This window comes from Triticum dicoccoides, chromosome 7A, assembly GCF_002162155.2.
Source record: "Triticum dicoccoides isolate Atlit2015 ecotype Zavitan chromosome 7A, WEW_v2.0, whole genome shotgun sequence".
NCBI lineage: Eukaryota > Viridiplantae > Streptophyta > Magnoliopsida > Poales > Poaceae > Triticum > Triticum dicoccoides.
Genome location: NC_041392.1, coordinates 108,194,098 through 108,200,398, shown reverse-complemented (window position 1 = coordinate 108,200,398; position 6,301 = coordinate 108,194,098).

Genomic DNA, 6,301 nt, shown 5'->3' with positions numbered 1-6,301 from the left:
GGTCGAGCTTTAAGTCTTAACTTCATACCTTACAACTCAGGCAAGAACTCCTTCTTTGACTGATCCATCTTGAACACCTTCAAGATCATGTCAAGGTATGTGCTCATTTGAAAGTACTATTAAGTGTTTTGATCTATCCTTATAGATCTTGATGCTCAATGTTCAAGTAGCTTAATCCAGGCTTTCCATTGAAAAACACTTTCCAAATAACCCTATATGCTTTCCAGAAATTCTACGTCATTTCTGATCAACAATATGTCAACATATATTTATCAGAAATTCTATAGTGCTCCCACTCACTTCTTTGGAAATACAAGTTTCTTATAAACTTTATATACACCCAAAACTTTGATCATCTTATCAAAGCATACATTCCAACTCCGAGATGCTTACTCCAGTCCCTAGAAGGATTGCTCGAGCTTTGCATACTTATTAGCATCTTTCAGGATTGACAAAACCTTCCGGTTTGTATCACATACAACCTTTCCTCAAAAAACATCGAGGAAACAATGTTTTGACATCCTATCTGCAAGATTTCAAGGAGTTGACTACGATGAGACTTTCTCACTCGTAGCGATGCTAAAAGTCTGTTGGAATTATATTAGCGATTACTGCATTATTTAGGAAACAATGTTTTGACATCCTATCTGCAAGATTTCATAAATAATGCAGTAATCACTAATATAATTCCAACAGACTCTTAGCATCGCTACGAGTGAGAAAGTCTCATCGTAGTCAACTCCTTGAACTTGTCGGAAAACATCTTAACGACAAGTCGAGCTTTCTTAATGGTGACATTTACCATCATTGTCCGTCTTCCTTTTAAAATCCATCTGCACTCAACAGCCTTACAACCATCGAGCTGTTCTGCCAAAGTCTACACTTTGTTTTCATACATGGATCCTCTCTCGGATTTTATGGCCTCGAGCCATTTATCGAAATCCGGGCCCACCATCGCTTCTCCATAGCTCGTAGGTTCATTGTTGTCTAGCAACATGACTTCCAAGACAGGATTACGTACCACTCTGAAGTAGTATGCATCCTTGTCATCCCACGAGGTTTGGTAGTGACTTGATCTGAAGTTTCATGATCACTATCATAAGCTTCCACTTCAATTGGTGTAGGTGCCATAGGAACAACTCCCTGTGCTCTGCCACACACTAGTTGAAGAGACGATTCAATAACCTCATCAAGTCTCCACCATCCTCCCACTCAATTCTTTCGAGAGAAACTTTTCCTCGTGAAAGGACCCGATTCTAGAAACAATCCCTTATTGCTTTCGGATCTAAGACAGGAGGTATACCCAACTGTTTTGGGTGTCCTATGAAGATGCATTTATCCGCTTTGGGTTCGAGCTTATCAGCGTGAAACTTTTTTACATAAGCGTCGCAGCCCCAAACTTTTAAGAAATGACAGCTTAGGTTTCTCTAAACCATAGTTCATACGGTGTCATCTCATCGGAATTACGTGGTGCCTATTTAAAGTGAATGTGGTTGTCTCTAATGCCTAACCCATAAACTATCGTGGTAATTCGATAAGAGACATCATGGTATGCATCATATCCAATAGGGTGCAGTTATGATGTTCGGACACACCATCACACTATGGTGTTCCAGGCTGTATTAGTTGTGAAACAATTTCCACAATGTCTTAATTCCGTGCCAAACTCGTAATTCAGATATTCATCTCTATGATCATATCATAGATATTTTATCCTCTTGTCACGACGATCTTTCAACTTCACCCTGAAATTACTTGAACCTTTCAATAATTCAGTCTCGTGATTCATCAAGTAAATATACTCAACATCTACTCAAATCATCTGTGAAGTAAGAACATAATGATATCCACTACATGCCTCAGCACTCATTGGATTGCACACATCAAAATGTATTACTTCCAACAAGTTGCTTTCTAGTTCCATTTTACTGAAACCGAGGCTTTCAGTCATCTTGCCCATGTGGTATGATTTGCATGTCTCAAGTGATTCAAAAATCAAGTGAGTCCAAACGGTCCATTTGCATGGAGTTTCTTCATGCATATACACCAATAGACATGGTTCGCATGTCTCAAACTTTTCAAAAACGAGTGAGCCCAAAGATCCATCAACATGGAGCTTCTTCATGCGTTTTATACCGATATGACTTACGTGGCAGTGCCACAAGTAGGTGGTACTATCATTACTATCTTATATCTTTTGGCATGAACATGTGTATCACTATGATCGAGATTCAATGAACCATTCATTTTAGGTGCAAGACCATTGAAGGTATTATTCAAATAAACAGAGTAACCATTATTCTCCTTAAATGAATAACCGTATTGCGATAGACATAATCCAATCATGTCTATGCTCAACGCAAACACCAAATAACAATTATTTAGGTTTTAATACCAATCTCGATGGTAGAGGGAGCGTACGATATTTGATCAACCTTGGAAATACTTCCAACACATATCGTCATCTCACCTTTTAGCTAGTCTCCATTTATTCCGTAGCCTTTTGTTTCGAGTTACTAACACTTAGCAACCGAACCGGTATCTAATACCCTGGTGCTACTAGGAGTACTAGTAAAGTACACATCGACACAATGTATATCCAATATACTTCTATCGACCTTGCCAGCCTTCTCATCTACCAAGTATCTAGGGTAATTCTGCTCCAGTGGTTGTTCCCTTTATTACAGAAGCACTTAGTCTCGGGTTTGGGTTCAACCTTGGGTTTCTTCATTAGAGCGGCAGCTGATTTGCCGTTTAATGAAGTATCCCTTCTTGACCTTGCCCTTCTTGAAACTAGTGGTTTCACCAACCATCAACAATTGATGCTCCTTCTTGATTTCTACTTTTGTGGTGTCAAACATCGCGAATATCTCAAGGATCATCATATATGTCCCTGATATATTATAGTTCATCATGAAGCTCTAGCAGCTTGGTGGTAATGACTTCGGAGAACCATCACTATTTCATCTGGAAGATCAACTCCCACTCGATTCAAATGATTGTTGTACTCAGACAATCTGAGCACAAGCTCAACCATTGAGCTTTTCTCCTTAGTTTGCAGGCTAAGAAAATTGTCGGAGGTCTCATACCTCTTGACGTGGGCACGAGCCTGAAATCCCAATTTCAGCCCTCGAAACATCTCATATGTTTTGCGGCGTTTCAAAACGTCTTTGGTGCCTCAACTCTAAGCCGTTTAACTAAACTATCACATAGTTATCAAAATGTGTATGTCAGATGTTCGCAACATCCACAGACAACGTTTGAGGTTCAGCACACTGAGCGGTGCATTAAGGACATAAGCCTTCTATGAAGCAATGAGGACAATCCTCAGTTTACGGACCTAGTCCGCATAATTGCTACTATCAACTTTCAACTAAATTTTCTCTAGGAACATATCTAAACAGTAGAACTGAAGCGCGAGCTACGACATAATTTGCGAAGACCTTTTGACTATGTTCAGGATAATTAAGTTCATCTTATGAACTCCCACTTAGATAGACATCCCTCTAGTCATCTAAGTGATTACATGATCCGAGTCAACTAGGCCGTGTCCGATCATCACGTGAGACGGACTAGTCAACATCGGTGAACATCTTCATGCTGATCGTATCTACCATACGACTCATGCTCGACCTTTCGGTCTTCTGTGTTCCGAGGCCATGTCTGTACACATGCTAGGCTCGTCAAGTCAACCTAAGTGTTTGCATGTGTAAATCTGTCTTACACCCATTGTATGTGAACGTTGGAATCAAACACCCGATCATCACGTGGTGCTTTGAAACAACGAACTGTCGCAACGGTGCATAGTTAGGGGGAACACCTTCTTGAAATTTTAATGAGGAATCATCTTATTTACTACCGTTGTTCTAAGCAAACAAGATGCATAAACATGATAAACATCACATGCAATCAAATAGTGACATGATATGGCCAATATCATATTGCTCCTTTTGATCTCCATCTTCCGGGCTCCATGATCATTTTGTCACCGGCATGACACCATGATCTCCATCATCATGATCTCCATCATCGTGTCTTCATGAAGTTGTCTCGCCAACTATTACTTCTACTTCTACAGCTAACGGTTAGCAATAAAGTAAAGTAATCACATGACGTTTATGTTGACACGCAGGTCATAAATAAATTAAGACAACTCCTATGGCTCCTGCCGGTTGTCATACTCATCGACATGCAAGTCGTGATTCCTATTACAAGAACATGATCAATCTCATACATCACATATATCATTCATCACATCCTTTTGGCCATATCACATCACATAGCATACCCTGCAAAAACAAGTTAGACGTCCTCTAATTGTTGTTTGCATGTTTTACGTGGCTGCTATGGGTTTCTAGCAAGAACGTTTCTTACCTACGCAAAAACCACAACGTGATATGCCAATTGCTATTGACCCTTCATAAGGACCCTTTTCATCGAATCCGATCCGACTAAAGTGGGAGAGACAGACACCCGCCATCCACCTAATGCAACTAGTGCATGTCAGTCGGTGGAACCGGTCTCACGTAAGCATACGTATAAGGTTGGTCCGGGCCGCTTTATCCCACGATGCCGCCGAATCAAGATAAGACTAGTAACGGCAAGCATATTGAACAAAATCAATGCCCACAACTACTTTGTGTTCTACTCGTGCATAGGAACTACGCATTGAACGGCAAGCATATGGAATATGCTGGCAATGTAACACATAGAGAGTAATACAAGAATATGGCTATTCTATATGCATATATGGCTGGTGGAAAGCTCTATGGTTACAATTTTGCGTAAAGCCAATTTTTCCCTATTGCAAAGGAATACATTTTATTTAACTATCATGGTAGTTGTTAAACATTGTGAATGGTTGAGAGCATTCTCAATCCCAATTAAGCATCATCATTAAACCCAACAATTAACTTTAGAGTAACATGATGAGATTCACATGAAAATCCAAGTACTAGATACTCAAGATGTCCATAACCGGGGACACGGCTAACCATGATTAGTTTATACACTCTGCAGAGGTTTGCGCACTTCTCCCCACAAGACTCGATCTCCTCCGTTGGTTTCCTCGCACTGCATGGTGTTTGAGAAACGGATGACCAAGACATAGTCTTTCAGAAGCGCTAGCACCTTACGAACGGGTAGACCGTACCAACCTACATCCCCTACATCTGCTAGTCTACCACTGTAAGAGTTCGCACGACTTAGTCAACTATGCTAGAGCCCATAGTAGCTTGTGGCTGCACACGGAAGTTTCTAGTATGAACAATCTCATGATCCCTTTGAGCCTGGGTGGCGGTCCAAAAGAAAACAGGCAATCGCTGGAATACCCAGGTGCCTCAATCCACCCAGATGTGTGTTTAGGTTGCCACCTTAAATAAACCATTAATTAACGAAGCTCACATCTGTCATGGATACACACAACCAATCCACGTCTACTAGCATAGCATAGCAATAATAAGCAAACGTAGAGTAACTCCCAAAGGTTTGATAATAAACAGGTAATAGGTTCTACCTCAACTACTTCCCAAACCCACAATTATTAGATCTTAATCATGCAATGTGTGAGGATTGATCTAATGCAATAAAACAGGGTAGTAGGAGGTATGATCAAAGTGTTACTTGCCTTGCTGATGATCCGGGAAACCTAGCGATTCGAAGTAGCAAGCGGCGCACTCCGGGTACTCTATCACAAACAAACAAGCATACAATAAGTACTCAACTAATGCATAGGTAAAACTCAAACAAAAGGTCTAACCAGAAAGTTCAACTTAAGAACTCCGGTTGGCAAAAAGAATCAAAAAGATCGAAGCAACGAAAGACAAATGGCAAATGAAACAAGCTTCGTTTACTATTCTGGATCTAAGGCAATTTTTACAATGGAAAAAACGTGTTTGAGTTTGTTAAACGGAAAGAGGGTTTCGAGACGAAACTCCAAGCGCTTGAATCGCCTGATTCCGATAAACGAGTGAAAAGATAAACTAGAACGAACATCGGATCAGAGATCGCGATCAGAAAAACCGCGGATTTAATCCGAGAAAAAAAACGACGAACAGTTAACGAACGAACGTTCGTTAACAGAAACTAAACGAAAAACGCGTTCTTTAAGACGAACGGGCGCTCGCTAAATAAATAAACTGAAAAAAACCGATCTATTAATTTAAAAAACGGAAACTAGGGTTTTAAAAAAAAACCGAATCGTTTTTTAAAAAACCGGCCGGCGACTACCTCGGCGGTGGCGGCTCTCCGGCGGGGCTCCGGAAGGCGGCGGGGTGAGGAGAGGCGGCGGGGCGGCGGCTCC